Source organism: Henckelia pumila, chromosome 2, assembly GCF_033568475.1.
Source record: "Henckelia pumila isolate YLH828 chromosome 2, ASM3356847v2, whole genome shotgun sequence".
Classification (NCBI taxonomy): Eukaryota; Viridiplantae; Streptophyta; class Magnoliopsida; order Lamiales; family Gesneriaceae; genus Henckelia; species Henckelia pumila.
In genome coordinates, this window is record NC_133121.1 from 100,562,586 (window position 1) to 100,583,350 (window position 20,765).

At 38.3% G+C, this 20,765-nt stretch overlaps 1 pseudogene; it reads left to right on the top strand.

Moving 5' to 3' along the window:
- The first annotated feature begins 3,310 nt into the window (after window positions 1–3,310).
- Window positions 3,311–13,675, top strand: LOC140878022 (RNA-binding KH domain-containing protein PEPPER-like; annotated as a pseudogene).
- Window positions 13,676–20,765: the final 7,090 nt, after the last annotated feature.

A 20,765-nucleotide genomic window follows, 5' to 3' on the forward strand; every position in this document is an offset into this window, starting at 1 on the left:
ATTCGAGATATTATAATGCATGAGTACTTTGCATTGTAGTGCGGATTATAGGCTTGAACATAGTGCTGGTCTAGCTTGCCTAGTTTATGAGGTACGGAAGTATTATTCGAGATATCCAGATTGAGTATGCATTTATTATGTGTTTGCATGGATTATGTGATTGCATGTTTTATAAGCCTTTATATACAACATGTCATGACTGTATGATGCATACATGAGCATATTGAGCTTTTACCTTAGAGGTATCCTGTAGTAGGGCGCTCACCTTACGAGTTTGTGGATGGTTGGATACGTAAGTTTTGTGTCAGGTCACCGTGATGGTTGGACACATGTACTAGTATCAGGTCACCATTATCCACTGGGTATATGAGCCACCTCCTGATGCGACGGCGCAGCATGCTATATACCCTGGGCCCAGTCTATGAGCTTGTTTCTTGACATGAGAGTCTTGGTACCCAGTTCACTTGCATACATGCACACATAACATCGTATACTCATACTCTCATACTGAGTTTATCATGCTCACGTCTCGTACTTTGTTGTATCTGGACACCCTATTCCATGGGGCAGGTCTGCGGTTGGACGATGCCGGTGGTTCCAGGAGATCTTAGGCGATGGAGGACCAACAGAGTTATTGTCTAGGCTTTTGTTTTCTGATGTATTTGGGTTAATACACTGGTTTATTTCGATATGGTTGTAAACAATATTTTATTGTTGTTTAAGTTTTTCGCTGTTTAAATTCTGATTTATTTAATTAAGTTAAATGCATGCTTAAGCTTCTGATTAGTAGGTGATCATGGTGCGTGTTACTACATTTATGGTATCAGAGCATGCATAGTAATCTTGGGATCTAGATTGTTGGAATTGGGTTTAACCTTTAATCATCGTGTAGATGGCGGGTCATGGTGACGAGAGTAGTTACGACAGCGTAGGCAGACGCTGGGAGGATCAGAATGATCGGGAGCATCGTCGGGGCCGTAATCACCATCGCCATGATGATCGCAGGCATTTCAGCATGCATAGGTTTATGCAAATGGGTCCGAACCCTTTAATCGGAGGAGAGTCACTGGAGGATGCGGGAAACTAGTTACGACATATGGAAGTTTGTTTTCGGGAGTTTCGATGTACTGAGGAGCAGCGGATGGAGACTCTTGATTTCCTGGTCGAAGGACGAGCTTGGAAGTGGTGGGATTCTACTTCTGCGCCTTTTATTGCAGCCCGAGGAGTTGCTACCTGGGATGAGTTCCGCACGGCTTTTCATAAGCTGTATTTTCCTCCTGCTCTACGACAGACGAAGACAAGTGAGTTGCTGAGTTTACGGCAGGGATCGATGTCGATCGATGAGTACCAGTTGAAGTTCTTTGAGTTACTACCCTATTGCCCCCAGATTTTTGATAGCACGGAGGCGAAGTATAATCTGTTCCTCCAAGGCCTTAATCCGGAGATTCATGATCGAGTTGTTGTGGGAGAGGACATGAATTATGAGGGACTAGTAAGCCGATGTCACCAGGCAGAGGACATCATCCGTCGTAACAGATCCTTCTACTCATCTAGACCCGCGAGTTCTTTGGGTCCCCGTGCTCAGTCGTTCAAGAAGTCTGGTTCTACTTATTCTTCCTCAGGATCCGGAGATGTGATGCGTTTCGACAGAAAGAATCAAGGTCCTTGTAAGCATTGTGGTGGGAATCATCCTGCCAACAGGTGCCGAAGGTTTCAAGGGCGTGCTTTCGATGCGGAGAGATTGGTCACCTGAAGAAGGATTGTCCACAGGCCGGGGGAGCTGGTTCTGGCTCAGGTTCTGGTTCTCAGGTTTCAGTGCAGCAGAGGCCACAGGGACAGTCGACATGAGGTTCTAATTTGAAACCTCGTACTTCCAGCCAAGTGTTCGCCTTGAGGCATGATCAGGCGGTGGATGAAAATGAGAAATTTATAGCGGGTACGTTCTTGTTATTTGATATACCTGCTTTTGCACTCATTGACACTGGTGCATTCATTCTTTCATATCTGCACATTTTGTTAAGAGATATAAGTTGCCATACATTTCACTAGACTCAGTGGTTGTTGTTGTTTCTACCCCGACGGGTCAGTCTGCGTCAGCTAAGCGTCTAGTGATGGGTTGCCCTTTAGAGTTCGAAGGGAATGTCTTGATGGTGAATCTCATGATATTAGCAATGGAGGATTTTGATTGCATTTTGGGAATTGAGGTGTTAACTAAATGCCGAGCTTCAGTGGATTGTTACCAGATATTGGTAAAATTTCATTCGGTTGGCGATGATAGCTGGTTCTTTTATTGTGAGGGAGCGCGACCTCAGATTCTATTGGTATCAGCTTTGAAAACTTGTCGAGCTTTGGAATCTGGCGTAGAAGGCTACCTCATCTATGCAGTTGATACATTCACCGAAAGTGTTGGTATAGAAGCTATTCCTATTGTGAATGAATTTCCAGATGTATTTCCAGATGAGATTCCAGGATTTCCTCCAGTGCGCGAAGTTGAGTTTGGCATAGAGCTGATGCCAGGTACTTCGCCTATTTCTCGAGCACCATATCGTCTGGCTCCGTCAGAGATGCGAGAGTTGAAGCAGCAGCTTCAGGATCTGTTGGACAAGGTTTACATTCGTCCTAGTGTTTCTCCTTAGGGAGCACCTGTTCTGTTCGTGAAGAAAAAGGATGGGTCTATGCGTCTGTGCATTGACTATCGCCAGTTGGATAGAGTAACAATCAAGAATAAGTATCCTTTGCCTCGTATAGATGATCTGTTTGATCAATTGAAGGATACTTCGGTTTACTTGAAGATTGATTTTAGATCTGGATATCATCAGATGAGAGTTCGAGATCAAGATATAGCCAAGACAGCATTTAGAACCAGGTACGGGCATTATGAGTTCTTAGTAATGCCATTTGGTTGACTAATGCACCGGCTGTATTCATGGATCTGATGAATCGAGTATTCCGAGAATTTCTGGACAAGTTCGTCGTTGTATTTATTGATGATATATTGGTGTATTCACATGATGTGAATGAACACGCATATCATTTGAGGCTTGTGTTGCAGACTCTGAGGGATAGACAATTGTACGCCAAGCTGAGTAAGTGTGAGTTCTGGCTGGATCGGGTGGTATTTTTTGTCCACATTATATCCAGAGATGGAGTGTCTGTTGATCCGAGCAAGATTGAGGCAGTAATGAACTGGTCGCGTCCGACGACGGTAGCTGAGATCCGTAATTTTCTGGGTCTAGCAGGATATTATCGTCGATTTATCGCGAATTTCTCGCAGCTGGCTCGACCCCTGACACAAATTACTCGAAAGGGCATGAATTTTGAGTGGTCTTCAGAATGTGAGGATAATTTCTGTGAACTTCGTAGACGGTTGACTTTTGCGCCGGTGTTGTCTTTGCCGTCTGGATCTGGAGGGTATGTAGTGTACACGGATGCTTTTCTTCAGGGACTGGGATGTGTTCTGACTCAGAATGAGCATGTGATTGCATACGCCTCTAGAAAATTAAAAGTTCACGAAAATAACTACCCAGTGCATGATCTTGAGTTAACACTAGTAGAATTTTTGCATTTTACTTCGGCATAATTTACTTCGGCAATTATTAATTACGAAGTAGTATGTAATAAACAACTTCGATCATAACATAAGTGAAGTAAAAACAAACATTTTACTTCAGTATTTTAAAAAACACGGGCTTCACTTAATTTTTGAGAACATATTACTTCGGCATATATTTGTTTGCCGAAGTAAAAAGGGAAAAATAAAATTTTTAATGGTAAGTTGTGAAGTAAATTCCTATCTTTCCAACCTTCAATCAATTATTGTAGTCGACTTACAGATCGTGAAAAGCCCAAACTCCATCGATCTCCTTCTTCCAAACTCCATCGATCTCCTTCTTCAGCCCTAGCGCCCCGCCGATTGACAACTCCAGCCTTCCACCACCACCAGGAGCCGTTCGGCGTCTTTCAAACTCCATCGTTCCCCTTTTTCAGCCCTAGCGCCCCGCCGATTTACAACTCCAGCCTTCAACCACCACCAGGAGCTGCTCGCCGATGGAATAATTGTATGAATCCTTTTATTTTCCCATCGATTCGGGTTTTAAATGTACTTTTTGGATGAGTTTTCTATTTTTTCCTGAAATCGGGTTCTGTTTTTTTTTTTTTTTTAAAAATCAATTCGGGTTTCCTCTTTTTATTTTGGTTTTCAATGTTTCATTATCGTTGTTCCCTCGAAGAAACTAAAAATATGCTAATGAATCGCACATTAGTGGTATGTGCTTAGGTATGGCCTGTGCTCGAACCACCACTTCCAGCGGAGGAAAACTCCCGATTGAAGTTAAAATTGGGTAAAGCTTGTTCCAAGCTTCATTTTGACATCAAAATTTCCAAGAACTCGTGACTTGAAGCTCGAGCCTGTCGCCCCTGTTTCTGCTATAGCTGTACGAGTTTTTGTTCTTCGATCTTCAGGTGATTTTTCTTTGATTAAAAGTTTGATATTATGATAAAAAAACATAGCTGGTTTCAGTCACATTCCACAGGTTTTCCGGAGATTTTGTCTTCAATTTTAGGTTGTTTTTGTTGTCATTTAGTTTAGATTCAAAATATAAAATATCAGAGCCAAACTCTATTTCTTTCCAGCCCGATTCAGTTATGTTCAATTTCAGGTTGTTTTGTTGTCATTTAATCTCATGTTTTGTTGTGTTATGTGTACGTCACTTGCTGATGTTTTGGACTCTTGTATAAATTCTAAGGGCAAGTCTGCGTTTTGGGTTTTGGGCCTCTGGCTAATCCCATGTGGCTGAGAATATTTAATGGCTAGAAATTGTAATTTGATGTGTCTTGGGTTAGCTTGAATGAAATAAATTCAAGCTTTTTATGCATTGAGTGTTGAGCATTTGGGATTTCACCTGGGTACTGCATACTTTTGTATATTAGCATGTTAAAGTGGATTTTCCTTTTGCTTGATGAATAATTGCTCTCTTATTGGTCTTGATCTGAACCAGTTTTTTCCTTTTCTTGGTTTCTGATTTTTGCCTGATCTTTTGTTGGTTATCGTTGTAGGAATGAGAAAGTGAAGTTGATATTTATCAGTACCATTGGTGAATTTATCGAGTCTATTATGGAGATTATGACTTGTAAAATTGTGAGTGGAACCTTTTCAACATTTGACCGTGTGTGATTCTTTTGGGGTGCATAAATGAATATGTGCATTCGTGTATGTGTTTCATTTAATTTAATGTGCTGAACTAGATGAGGATCGGTGATCATTTATATTATACATATTTCATACACTCATTTTTCAAGTGGAGGATCCCTAGTTGGCATGCACATGCAAGACCAATAACTTGACAAACTATATAATGCAACGATGCACTTGGAACCATTATTTTCTCATGCTAATGCATGCATGTGATTCTTATTTAGGAACAATGAGCTGGCAATAACTAAATCCGAATAAAAAAAAAGTTTAAAGCTCAAGTTTCTAGATGAAGTATCTTCCCCGTTCTGACAGGTGTGGAAAAGACGGTGCTGCCATACGGATGGCAAAATCACCAAGCAAGAAAAGGAAAATATGTGATTTATCTACTAGACAAGACTATTGCAAGGTATAGACTCTAGTCATCTGTCATGTGTGAATAAAGATCAATTTTATTTGCAACTCTTCTTAGGAATTCTGGTAGAGTCAGCAAAAACTTTTTACTTTGAAGAAATTTTTTATATGATATTGTAATTTTCATTGGTTTTTGATAAATTTGTCCTGATAAATTCTTGTTCTGAACTATGGTCAAATGTGACGTATAGTAGATTAGGGTTGCACCTATGGGATATCAACACCTGCTTATGGGATATCAACACCTGCTTATGTTCATACTCTTAGTGTTCAATGGTTGAATGAGACGGAGTTTCTAGAATCTTACAGTATCAGGTTAGCTGATCCAATATTAACCAGTGAGATTCTTGTGCCTATTCCTGTTAGGATATGATGAAACTGGATGCGGATGAAAGAATGCTTTTAAGAGGTTCAAGGGGCCTTCCCAATATCCATCATGTCAATGACACTACCATGGTAAGATTTTGTCTATTTTTAATGCAAGTAAAATATTTAGTTTATATTTTAGTTTGTTTCTGCTGCTCTCCAGCCAATCTAAGTTCATGTAGTCGAACTGTAATGTTTCTTGTCATATATTTAAAAGGGTTAAATATGTGCGTCAAGTTCCTTGAATTCTTCCTCTAGTTTCTCTCTATCTGTGATAGTATCCTTTTTGACAGAAATAATCCATAAAAAATGTAACCAACATATGAAAACATATCCTCACCTCTAATTACTTTTTTTTTTGTTTCTTTTGTCAAATTATGTTAAATATATCATGCGCCACAAATGAGAGTCTCGTTGTGGCTGGACTACAATATCTGTTGTGATTATGTGAACTAGAATATTGGCCTTATGGATATATTAAGGGATAATTTATAGATTACATGGTTATTTTAGCCATGCAATGCTTCGTCAAATTATTGGGATATGATCATTTTGATTTTTTGATTAAAACAGCAGAAAAGGCATAAGAGAGGAAAAATTGTCAGTTTATGATATTATTCCTTCTTGATTATGTAATTTTTCACGAATTGGTGTTTGGTTTCCTGAAAAAGTGGGTGCCCTGATTTTCCGTTGAGCAAGCAGCACTACTACAGTCCTATCTTTGGCTTTTTCGACTAAACTGTAGTGCATGAGTTTCCAGAATGCAAGTAAGAGGTGCAAGTAATCCTTTATATTTTATTGTCACTATAAACTATTTTTTCATGGGTAAAAATCCACATTACAATTAGCTATAATTTTACCCTCTTGCATATTGGTGACTTCACATCATTAATTCGAAATGAATGGAGAGAATCTGGAAAAAGAACCTCGCATCATGGAGCTTAGGAATCAGGTAAAGTTTTTATTCTCTGAGAGGGCATACACTTTTTATTTTCCTTAAGTATTACAAAATTGATTTTTAGCATTAGTTGTAATTTTAGATTTTAGCAGCTCTTAGTAAGCCTCCCCATCCTTTCAAACAGTCTTTGGTTGATCTCAAGGGTTGCATCCACAATGCACTAATCTTTATTCTACAACTATTAATTCGAGCCACTTAAACTTCATGATAGGAAACATTTTTTTCTTGCACTCCATTTTATGAGCTCATGATTTTTAAAGATGTGTGTGACATGCACAACCTTAATTGATTTATTATAATCTTGATGTCATGGACGTAATCAGTTAAAGCATAAAATGATCAGTTTTTGCCCCCTTGAAATGATCATTTGATCTCAACTAGGAAAATGTATATCCCAGTCATATTTTTTTGGCTCTATAATCCTTTTCTCACGATCCACTTCAGAAAATTTTTGCCCTTTATTATGAACGAGGTGGTACTCTATATTGCTTGTTATTTGCAGATGAATTACCAGTATATGCTAGTTCCGATGAAAGGGTTGTTGATTTACAAGGAGAAGCTGTCAAAGTCCTAAAAGGCTTGGAAGTTGTGGTGGGTCACCTGAGAAAGTTTTTGGTGGATCACACAGTTCTTCCTTTATTTGAGAAGAGTGTAAGTTCCTGGTATAGGTTTTTTTGTTTCATGCGATCACGAGACTATCGTGAGAATGTTACTCCTTTTTGCAGTATAATGCTCCGGCGACGCAGGAACGACAAGTAAAAGCAAGGGGCTGAGAAAACATCACTACATACTACCCCACAAACGTCACTAGGTTCCGATTACTCCGTTTCTCTAAAGCGGGATTCACTCTTCCTTGACCGTGAAAGAGAGCTAGAATCCCGTTTGAGTTCGTCCAGACTTTCAGTTTATGGAGCAGATCATGGACTTGGAAGTCGCCCTTCAGCAATAGGACATTCTGGCGGGCCTATTTTCACTAGGTTTGGGCATGTACTTTGAATATTGCTTCTGTTCATTGAATTTAGGAGTTGGATGTTACTTCTTGCACTATTTATTCCTGTAAATATGCCATGTTGATTCCTTGTGGCAGGTTGCACAGACAATGCAAGTACCACTTGCTTATGCAGAGGATATAATTGGAGTTCAGGGAGCAAATATTGATAACATTAGACGCACTAGTGGTGCCATTCTAACTGTGCAAGAGAGTAGGGGCCTGCCTGATGAAATCACCGTGGAGATAAAAGACACCTCTTCACAAGTTCAACTAGCCCAGCAACTTATTCAGGTTAAAGTCTCTTCGGTTTTTTAATGGCTTTTTTCCTAATCTGATCATGAATTCATGATCATAAACTTTGGTGATTTGGCTTAAAGTTCAAATCCCCAAATAGGGGCTGAGAAACTAAGTTGATATGATTTTGATAACAATTTGGTTTAAATATTGCCTTGAAGTAGTAAACGTAAGGAAGTTACTATACATACAAATGGCCTTGTTGTTATCTAAAGATAAAAAATGAGGTGGACGTTATCTTTATGTTATGCAGGACTTCACCAGTGGTCACATAGAGCAACTTCAGGGGACCTATGGCAAGCTAGAATCCAGTTTACAACATTTCTACTCTCAGTTAGGTAGCAGTTCTTACGAAATACGTGTGGATGTGTACACGTTTTGGTGGTTGAATATGTCATTTCAAATTATTAGTGTATTTTGGTGGATAGAGTACTTGTTGATTTATGTATGTGTCATTTTGGGATGGATTAATTAATATTATTATTGTATTTTTAAGTTTTCAAAATATATTTATGACATTATTGTATCTAAATCTTAATTTAGAAAATGTGTTCTATTGCTTCAACAATTTTAGAATAAACGAAGTAAATCATTATCTTCTACTTCGTCTATTAATAAAATTATCAAAGTACAAATTATTCTATTACTTTGGTAATTTCATTAATAGACGAAGTAGAAGAATGCATTTTAATACGGTAATATAGGAAATTAACGAAGTAAAAGACATTATTTCACTTTGTATATTATTGAAATTACTGAAGTAATAGACAATATTTAACTTCGAAAATTTGATTAAATATCAAAGTAAAAGAATACATTTTACTTCGGTTATATACGAAATTAACGAAGTAATAGACAATATTTAACTTCGTCCAAAACCCGAAGTAAAATCATAGTTGTTACTTCGGCAAATTCATTAATTGACGAAGTATAAGAATATATTTGACTTCGTAAATTATGAAATTAGCGAAGTAAAATATATGTTTTTACTTCGGCACTGGTCCAATTCTGCCTCCAAAAAATGACCAAAGACTTCGGTAATTTAAGGTATAAGACTTCGGTGATTCAGTGAGGTAAAAAAGTACCATATTACTTCACGTGACACTACTTCGATAATTAAGTGCCTACGACTTTGGTTATTAACCGAAGTCTTACGCGATTTTTCTACTAGTGTAACATCTATTGTATTTGCGTTAAAGATCTGGCGTCATTATCTTTATGGAGAAAGATTTGAGATCTTCACAGACCACAAAAGCCTCAAGTATTTGTTTACTCAGGCAGAATTGAACATGAGACAGAGACGTTGGATGGATTTGCTTAAGAATTATGACTGTGAAATTAAGTACCATCCAGGAGCTGCTAATCTCACTGCTGATGCTTTAAGTCTCAAGGTGCGAGTGTCTGCACTACAGACTTGTTCTGTGGCAAGTGCAATTGAAGATTGTTGTTCTTCAGGGTATACCTTAAAGCATAAGAAAGGTATGCAGAGTATCTAGATGTTTGCGATCTTATCTGAGCCTGCTTTGTATTCTCGAATTCGAGATGCTAAGATGGCTGATCCGAAGACCCAGCATTTGGCTCGTTTAGCCAGGGATGATAGTTCGTCTGGATTCCACTATCAGTCAGATGGTTTTCTTTGTTTATCTGGCCGTATTGTTGTTCCGGAGGATGATACTCTGAGGGAGGAGATTTTATCCCAGGCTCATCGTTCTAAGTTGAGTATTCATCCGGGGAGCAACAAGATATACAATGATTTGCGTACTAGGTTCTGGTGGAAAGGAATGAAAATGAGTGTGTATCTATATGTTTCTAGATGTTTGGTGTGTCAGCAGGTCAAGGCAGAGCACCGACGACCTGGAGGATTTCTCCACAGTTTACCTATTCCTGAGTGGAAATGAGAGTTGATCACGATGGACTTCGTGACCCATTTATCGGTGAGCTCGAGGAATTGTGATGCTATCTGAGTTGTGGTGGACCGACTCACCAAGTCAGCACATTTCATTCCTTATAATCGGGACTACACTTTTGATAGAATGACACGGTTGTACATCCAGGAGATTGTTCGATTGCATGGAGTGTCTATGAGTATAGTCAGCGATCGAGATCCAAGGTTTACTTCCAGGTTTTGGGGGAGTCTTCAGCGTGCTATGGGTACTACTCTTAGTTTGAGTACATCATATCACCCAGAGAATGACGGGCAGTCAGAACGCACGATCCGTACTCTTGAAGACATGCTCCGAGCATGTTTTATGGATTTTGGTCCAGCATGGCAAAATCAGTTGTCATTGATTGAGTTCGCGTACAACAACAGTTACCATCGCAGTATTGGGATGGCCCCGTTTGAGGCGTTGTATGGGCAACAATGTCGTACTCCACTGTTCTGGGAGGAAGCGGGGGAGAGATTGAGGGACCAGAATTAGTCCAGCAGGCTGCTGATATTGTTGGGCAGATCAAGAAGAGAATTAAGGTTGTGCAGGATTGACAGGCTAGCTATGCAAATGTTAAGCGCAGACCTTTGCAATTTGAAGTGGTGAGAAAGTATTCCTGAAAGTCTCACCATTTCGCAGGATTTTGAGATTCGGTCTCAAGGGCAAGCTATCTCCTAGGTACATTGGTCCATTCGAGATTCTGAAAAGTGTTGGAGATCTGGCTTATAGGTTGGCGTTACCACCATATTTGTCAAGTATCCATGACGTGTTCCATGTTTCACTGTTATGACGGTATGTGGCAGATGATTCTCATATCTTACAGCCGTCTGAGGTACAGTTAGACTCGGATTTGACATACGTGGAGAGACCTTTGCGTATCATAGGTCATAAGGATAAAGTGTTACGCAACAAAACCATTCCTCTTGTTCTAGTTCAGTGGCAGCGCCGAGGCACTGAGGAGGCCACTTGGGAACTTGAGATTCGTATGCGTACAGATTATCCAGAGCTATTTTAAATTGTGGTATTTTCATATTGTAACTTGTAAAATGAATCAGTTTGAATAAAAGATGTTTATTCAGTGTTTTACTGCATTCAGTACTTAAGATTTGTTCGAGGACGAAATATCTTAAGTAGGGGGAGAATGTAGTAGCCCGGTTCCATTTTACAAGACTAAGTGACTTTAAACATGTTAGAAAATGACATATAATTTTAAAAGTGTCAAAACATGTTTAAGGAGTCCTTATTTGGTAAAAATAAGTGGAAAATCAGATCTGGAGCGTCCGAAAATTGTGGGATAGGTCCCGGGGGTCCAAAAATGACTTCAGAAGGACCCAAACAGTTCGGAGCACACGGACCAGTTCGGGCCCTCCGAACCCGAGTTCGGACCGTCCGAACTCAGCACAGCCAGGTGTCTTAAAGGCTCGGACAAGTGGTAGTTCGGACCGTCCGAACTTTGCCTATAAATAGACCATCCGAGGGCCTCATTTTTCACACCAAATCATCTTTTCTCTCTCGGTTTCTGCTTAATTTTAGGAGTTTTGGGGTGTTTTCAGCCTTTCTAGGCTTGGTCCGGAGGTTGGCCAGGTGCTCCAGGGTTGCGGCGGAGCGGTGCCCAAGTTCTGCGGCAGTCATCATCAGCGGGCTGACGACAGACGCATGTATAGCTCTGGCTCCTTATAGTAAATAGGGAGTATGCTATAGCGTAGTTAAGGCTTTTAGAATAATATTATAATGCATGAGTACTTTGCATTGTAGTGCGGATTATAGGCTTGGACATAGTGCTGGTCTAGCTTGCCTAGTTTATGAGGTACGAAAGTATAATTCGAGATATCCAGATTGAATATGCATGTATTATGTGTTTGCATGGATTATGTGATTGCATGTTTTATAAGTCTTTATATACAGCATGTCATGACTGTATGATGCATACATGAGCATATTGAGCTTTTACCTTAGAGGTATCCTGTAGTAGGGCGCTCACCCTACGAGTTTGTGGATGGTTTGATACGTAAGTCTTGTGTCAGGTCACCGTGATGGTTGGACACATGTACTAGTATCACGTCACCATTATTCACTGGGTATATGAGCCACCTCCTGATACGACGGCGCAGCGTGCTATATATCCTGGGCCCATTCTATGAGCTTGTTTCTTGAAATCTGAGTCTTGGTACCCAGTTCACTTGCATACATGCACACATAACACCGTATACTCATACTCCCATACTGAGCTTATCATGCTCACGTCCCGTACTTTGTTGTATCTAGACACCCTATTCCATAGGGCAGGTCTGCGGTTGGACGATGCGGGTGGTTCCAGGAAAGCTTAGGCGATGGAGGACCAACAGGGTTATTGTCTAGGCTTTTGTTTTCTGATGTATTTGGGTTAATACACTGGTTTATTTCGATATGGTTGTAAACAATATTTTATTGTTGTTTAAGTTTTCCGCAGTTTAAATTTTGATTTATTTAATTAAGTTAAATGCATGCTTAAGCTTCTGATTAGTAGGTGATCACGGTGCGGGTCACTACAGTGTGTCTTGGTTGTCTCTATTTAATTAAATTTATTCTTCTTCTATTTTAATTCTTATTTTATTTTAGTAATTAAATTTTAGTTAATTCTTAGCACTCGTTTTATTATTTTGTCTAGATTGAGTAAAATAATTAATTCTTGAGAATTGACAACAGTAACTGTGGGATCGATACTTTGACTTTTTGTCCACTTACTATAACTTGACCTGGTACGCTTGCCAGTAATTATTTGTAATACCGAAATAAGCGGTCAATGGTCATGACGATTTAGGAGTTCTTTTGCTCGTACAATCAGTCTACCAAAAGCCTTTACGATTCATCTAAAAGAATTATTGGTTGATAGAAAAGGCTTTTTGGTAGCTTCTTACTTGGTTGAACAAACATCATTGTGGAATCAAACGCTAGTAAATAGTAATGCATTGATGTTCATTTTTAATATGTCGTCTTTTGTTGTTGAAGTCCTATGGTTTATGTCATCCGTCATCTTTCATCACAAGCCAATAGTTGTATGGTACGACATTGTTATTGGATGGTTAATCGAGTTGCACATGCATTAGCCTCTTTTCGTTTTTCGCACGAAGTTCATCGTGACTTTAGTGAGTTGAATGGACAAGTTGATATACTCCACTTTCATACAAACTGTTGGGTTATGAAACACAAGAAATCTTGATTTTGATGATAACAAAACTTGTTATTGTGTTTCTAACATATTTACTCTAGTATGAAGTTGTTAAACTCAAGATGGAAGCCAAAACTCGAAATTAGTCAAACCGAATTTCTGACGAGCTCCAGTGTTACGATGATATCTCACAGCTCGGTGATATCAACTTTCATGTTTATTACTTTGCCCAGGTATCAACGGATCATGCCAAGATCAGTCTGCTACGAAACTGAGTTTTCTCAACTTCTACATTACTTCAGTTGAGCTCCAAGATCAGTTTCGTTCAGTTGAGCTTCAAGATCAGTTTCGTACCAAAATTCAGTTGAGCTCCAAGTTCAGTTGAGCTTCAGAAACAGTACAGAAATCTTCCAAAGGCCATATTTCTGAGTCTAACGCCTATATCATTCTTGGACCCTATAAATACAACATTTTGAAGATCAAATACAAGCATTTTGAAGGGGGGGGGGGGGTTCAAAAGCAGAGTGCGTATAAACCAGATTCATCAGCTAGTTGAGAGCTTGACCTTGGTGTGAATAACACATCAGAATTCTTGAGCCTTAACAGTCCAGTTCTTCACACTCAACTCACTCACATATACAAAAGAGATGTATTTCATAGATTAGTTGAGTGAGAGTCTTAACACAAATACGTTAAAGATTGTGTTTGTAGTCTGACATAAGAGACGTTAAACATTATGCGGATTGTGAGGTTGCGGCCTACAATCGAGTGGCTAGGAGCTTTAAGATAGACGGTAGGTAAGTCCTAGTCTTGGAGTGAGTTTGTACAAATGAGTTGTATAAATAAAAATTTTCTAGTGATATCCTTCCGAATATGAAGAAAGGGTGACGTAGGAGTTTTGAAATCTTCAAACATCCATAAACAAATTCGTGTCTATCTATTTATCGCATTTACTTTACTCTTGCTATTTTTCTTAAGATGCATTGTTGAAACATTTTATGAGTTTTGCGTAGACCAAAATGTTGCATTCAAAGTATTTGATAAAATGCTTCAACCAAACTGTTTTCATCATTTCAACTTGCACTGTCTTCAAATGGCTTACAAAATGTTAAATCGGTTTCTACAAAGGATTATTTTGAGTGTCTTCCACTTGGTTTGAAAATCAAACTCAATTTAATTCATCAGTGCTCAATATTTCAAGAACCGAGTTATTGTAGCTCAAAATATTTTTAAACTTGTGTATTTTTCCCCCAAACCCGATCCTGTCACAAACATTCATATTTTATTATTATTTTAAAAAAACTAAATTATTTGACCAATAAGCATGCGAAGGTTTTATTGAGCTCGTAAAAAAAATTAATGTTCGAGCTTGAACTTGACTTTAGAAAAAAAATTAAAAGGTAAAGTTAAGCTCAATCTTAAACTTACCATAAACCACATATTTTCAAGCTCGAGCTAAAAAATTTTAGGTTGTACAAACACGTCTGTTGGATCAATTAAAGTTTTGATGCTTAAATAATTTTAAGGAAAAATTGAACTAAGCTAAACTAAACCAAGCCAACCGGATTGAATGATTAAGTCCATAAGTTAAAATGGATAAACTAAATTGGACTAGTCAACCAAACTGAATGGTAAACGCGAATTACATATATATGTAGTACCCAGATTCTATTTTAAGATAATAATATGTTAAACATGATTAAGGGTTAGTGATTAACCAATTCCAAGATTTAATTGGACTTCAGAATCAAGAATTTGGTTTCCAAAGTTTTGGCCAGTTCGAACGGTCCGAAGAGGACTTCGGACTACCCGAACTTAGCAAACCGGGGGCTCCGAAGAAGGGAATGTTGACTTCGGAGTTAAGGCACGTTCGGACGGTCTGAACCAGGATCGGACGGACCGAACTTCTCTTGTGCCAAGCAGGCAGGATTACTCAGCCATGGTTTTTGACAATTGTCGGATTTAGGACACTTCGGATAGCCCTAAGTGGCGATCGGACGGTCCGAACTCGACGTGTCTCGCATGCAGGCAGTGAGTTGGATCGTACGACCCGAACCTGAGTTCGGAGGGTCCAAAATTAAGCATGGACTTGTTTTACTAAGCTGATATGTAAATTTTGGATTATGTTTCCGCATGTTCTACTATGTTAAGCATATTGATTTTATTAAGTTTAATGCATGCTATTAGTTGCCAGTTAGTAGGTGATTCTATGCAGGGTCGCTATATTTTTGGAGCATGCTTAGATTTTGGGATTAGTACTTGGGATTTAGTCTATTCTTGAGTAATTATTGCGCATTTGGGATTTTAATGTGCAATTCTTTTCAGGATATGGCCGGGAGAGGTGATGAGAGCCATGGTAGTGTTGGCCAGGAAGGTGGTCATCATCATCGTCACCATCGCCATCATCATGAGGATCAACATCGTCCTCATGAGGGTAGACGTCGTTATACTATCAATAAGTTTATGCAAGTAGGATCGAAGCCTTTATTGGGTGGCAAAAATCCTGAACAAGCAAGAGGATGGATGTCCAAACTCGAGAGTGTTTTTCGAGCTTTCGATTGCACTGAGAACAAAAACTGGAAGTTCTAGAATTTGTTCTAGAAGATCGAGCACGCTTATGGTGGGATACCAAGGCTACTCAGGCACGTACGGAGAGAGGACATGTGACTTGGGGGATTTCTGTCAGCAGTTTCAGAAACTGTATTTTCCTCCAGCAGTTCGTCAGACACGATCTATGGAGTTGCTGACTTTGAGGCAAGGATCAATGACTATTGATCAATATCAACAACGATTTCTTGATCTGTTACATTTCAGTACTCATATCAATGACAGTAATGCGTCAAAGTATGATATCTTTCTGCAAGGCTTGAATCAAGATATCTATTCACAAGTTGTCATTTTTGATGATCCGACATCTTATGAGACTTTGGTGAACCGTTGCCGTCAAAGGGAGAACAACAATAGGTGGGCACAATTGATGATGTCAGGACAACCTAGTGGATCTCTTGGGCCTAGGGCTTAATCTGTTTTGCAATCTTGACCTATGTCTTCTTCTACTACTACTTCGTCTTGTTCTCGTGGCTCATGAGGTACGTTCCGTTTTGGGAAGAAGAAGAAGAAGGAGGAGTTTTGCAGTAACTGTGGTGGGAAGCATCCTGCAGCTTCGTGTCGGAAGGCTACTGGTGCTTGTTATATTTGTGGTGAGCAGGGACGGAGAGATTGTCCTCAGCGTATGGGTTCTGCTAGTGGATCAGGATCACATATTGGATCTCAGGCTTCTACTTTTCCACATCAGCAGCCAGTACCACAGAGTTCTTCTGGTTACCGTCCACAGACTCAAGGGCAGGTGTTTGCTCTGTCTCAGGAGCAGGCTACTGAGGGAAGCGATCGCATGTTGGCAGGTACCTTTTTGTTATGTGGTATTCCTGCACTTGTTTTAATTGATACTGAAGCATCGCATTCCTTTATTTCTAGTCGCTTCGTTAAGAGACATAGATTACCTTATGTATCATTAGATATGAGTTTAGTTGTATCTACTCCGCTGAAGCAGGAGGTAGTAACTAAGCGTCTAGTGATGGGTTGCCTTCTAGAGTTTGAGGGTCATGTGTTATCGACTAATTTGATGATCTTAGCGATGACATATTTTGACTGTATTTTGGGAATATATATGCTGACTTTGTATCACGTTACTGTGGATTGTTATCAGCGTCTGGTACAGTTTCATCCGGATGAGGGTGAGAGCTGGTACTTTTATGGTGAGGGTGCGCGACCTCCGATGCCACTTGTTTCGGTTCTGAAGGCATGTCATGTCTTAGAGTCAGGTGGGGAGGGCTACCTCATCTATGCAGTTGATATGTCCACGAGTAGTCCGGGTATTGATCAGTTACCGGTTGTCAGCGAGTTTCTTGATGTATTCCCTGATGAGATTCCTGGTTTTGCTCCGGTTCAAGAGGTTGAATTTGGTATTGATCTAGTACCAGGAACATCGCCTATATCCCGAGCACCTTATCGTCTGGCACCGTCAGAGATGAGGAAATTGAAACAACAGTTGCAGGATCTGCTTGATAAGGGATATATTCGTCCGAGTGTTTCTCCGTGGGAAGCACCTGTTTTGTTCGTCAAGAAAAAAGATGGATCGATGCGATTGTGTATTGATTACAAGCATTTGAATCGTGTCACCATCAAGAATAAGTATCATTTGCCATGAATTCATGATATGTTCGATCAGCTACAGGGTACTTCTGTCTACTCCAAGATAGATCTGAGATCTGGATACCACCAGATGCGGGTACAAGACTCAGATATTTCTACGACTGCTTTTAGAACCAGATACGGGCATTATGAATTTTTGGTAATTCCATTCGGTTTGATGAATGCACCGGCAGTCTTTATGAATCTGATGAATCAGGTATTTCGAGACTATCTGGATCGATTTGTCATCGTCTTCATTGGTGATATTCTTGTCTACTCTCATGACAAGGATGAGCATGCACATCATCTGAGAATTGTATTGCAGACGTTACGAGATAAGCAAATGTATGCGAAATTGAGCAAGTGTGAATTCTGGCTTGATCGGGTAGTATTTCTCGGTCATGTGATTTCTAATGAAGGAATATATGTTGATCCAAGTAAGATAGAGGAAGTGCTGAACTGGTCTCGTTCGACAACGGTTGCTGAGATTCGAAGTTTCTTGGGTCTAGCTGATTATTACCATCGGTTCATCGAGAATTTTGCACATTTGGCCAGACCTTTGACTCAGCTTACACGAAAAGATGTTGCCTTCATATGGTCCTCAGATTGTGAGGAGTCATTTCACGAGCTGCGTAGACGTCTTACTACTGCACCTGTGTTAGCTCTACCTTCTGAATTGGGAGGTTATGTTGTCTATACTGATGCCTTTGGCCAGGGGATAGGATGTGTTCTGACACAACATGGATATGTTATTGCCTATGCTTCTCGACAGTTGAAGACACATAAGATGAATTATCCAGTGCATGATCTCGAGTTAGCCGCCATTGTATTTGCGCTCAAGATTTGGAGACATTATCTTTATGGCAAAAAATTTGAGATATTTACGGATCACAAGAGTCTGAAATATTTATTCACTCAGGCGGAGTTGAATATGCGACAGAGACGCTGGATGGATCTCCTGAAATATTATGATTGTGAAATCAAATATCATCGAGGTTCTGCTAATCTTACTGCTGATGCCTTGAGTCGGCAGGTGAGACTTTCTGCACTTCAGACTAGTGAAATATCTCATATGGTTCAGGAGTGTTGTTCACCCAGTTTTACGCTCAAGCACAAGAAAGGAATTTGGGTTACTACATGAAATCGGTCAAACACACATTTCATATAAATTTTATATGATCATTGAAGATAATTTGTTCTAGGGTTTACCTTGTAAATTCACTAGTTTTGTAACAGTTTACATACCGTTCATTTGTGAAAAATGTGTTAGGAGTTTCAGTTAAACAGTGTTAAGTTATAGACTGAATAGAGATTTTGCAAAGTGTTTGTAATTTTCAAAGTCTTCTAGTTGAGATCATTCTCAAAAGAAAGAAGGGTGACACAAAAGTTTTTCAAGCATCCGAACATCCATAAATAATTTGGCGTTTTATTTACATTTCAGTCTACCCCTCATTTTCATTGTTCGGTTAGCCTACATATTTGTTCTATTTGTCAGTCAATTTTTATTCCACACAATTTATTTGTTAGTCAACTGACATTGACACATGAGAATCGCTGAATTTGAGTCTCTAATCTAGTTGCATTCAATTGTAGTAAAATATTGAAAATGTTTACTCAACCTCCTTCTAAACATTTTCCCCAATCCTGACTATGTCTAGCCATTATTTTTTGGAACGAGTACCACCTGGTTTTTCTTATTAAGTTTCGTCTGTTTTGGTCATCTCGTTATTAGTCAATTCCACTCATCAAGAAAAAATATTTATGATATTTTTCATTATTTTCTCATATTGGGGTGCAAGTGCAACCATGATAAAATAACAATAGAAACGTAGCGTTTGAGTTATTGTATGATTTATAATATTCGAGTTGTGATGTTAACATCGACTATAATTTTTTGTTGAATAACAAATATTTGATCATACAATTGGTAATCCAGTTAAGTTTCAATGTTCGATTCTCATAAGTCGTGATGAAAGTAGTTACTAGAATTGATATCTGAGATGTAATAATAAGTTCGAGAAATCGAAAAACATCATTTGGCTGCTAAATGATATAGTTTTCACCAAATATAGCTTCTGATGAGACAAAAAGCACACCTTATTATACAACTGCACCCAAATTTTTGTGGAGAACCTTCTTAGAAAAGGAATAAGCCAAAAGCTTTTAGAGAACTCGCAGATACGCAGCTTGAAAATGTTCCGGACATGAAACCCATAATGTGTAGAATATATATTTTCAAACTTTCGGATAACTATTGAAATGGTTCATCTCCACATTATTTTATATTATTAATTAATTTTTTTAAATGTGTTGCGAAATTATATTATGTTGGGATCTACAAATAATCAATCATACTACATCAAAGAAAATCATTTTTAATTTTACCAACATGTAACATCAGTTTAATTAGCGCACGAGACAAAATTCACATGATAAGAATTAATAAGCATCTAAAAAAATTTCCAAATCTCATAAACTCGTTGAAACACCTAATATATATTTTTCAAAATATACTTTTAAATGATTCACATAATTTAGAGAAAAGAATTAAAAAATTATACTGTCGTTAAAAGTTCAACATACACAGAAGCATATCTAAGAATTTATGCGAACTAATGATGAACACAATTAATGTATACCATATTTTTAAGTCGCATCTATATTGTTTTATTACAATAAAATCTGACGTCACTAAGTCACATATATTACTATCTTCGTTTTGATTATATAGATAATTTTTTTTAAAAAAAAAACTATTTTTCTCTATTTTTTACTTGAGGTAGGACATCGTTGGTACAATTGGGTCTCGAAATCGAAAGCTCATCTCAAACTTAAAACTTTGATATCAGACGAGCTATACGTCAATAATTTTTTTTTATTATTTTAAATGTATAGTTGTGTATACTTAAATACTTTTTCTATATTTTATTAATATATTATATTAAATACGTTATGAAATACGTGTAATTATTTTTTGACCAAACAAAACAAGTAAAATAAAAAATTTGTCTATAATTACACAAGTACAGTTCAGTGAGTATTGAACCAGCACCGCCATACGTGTGTGACGCATCGAAACTGCTTGTTGTAGCTATTAAAAAGAAATTGTTATATATATTTTTGTTATCTAAGCTGTAATAAAAAGAAATTGTTATATATTTTTTTGAAAGTAAAGAAAATGAATGAATTTTATTTTATAAAAGAAATAATATTAGTTGATATAATATATAATAATAATATAATATAAACGTAATAAAAAAAATAAAAAATAAAAGCCATCCATA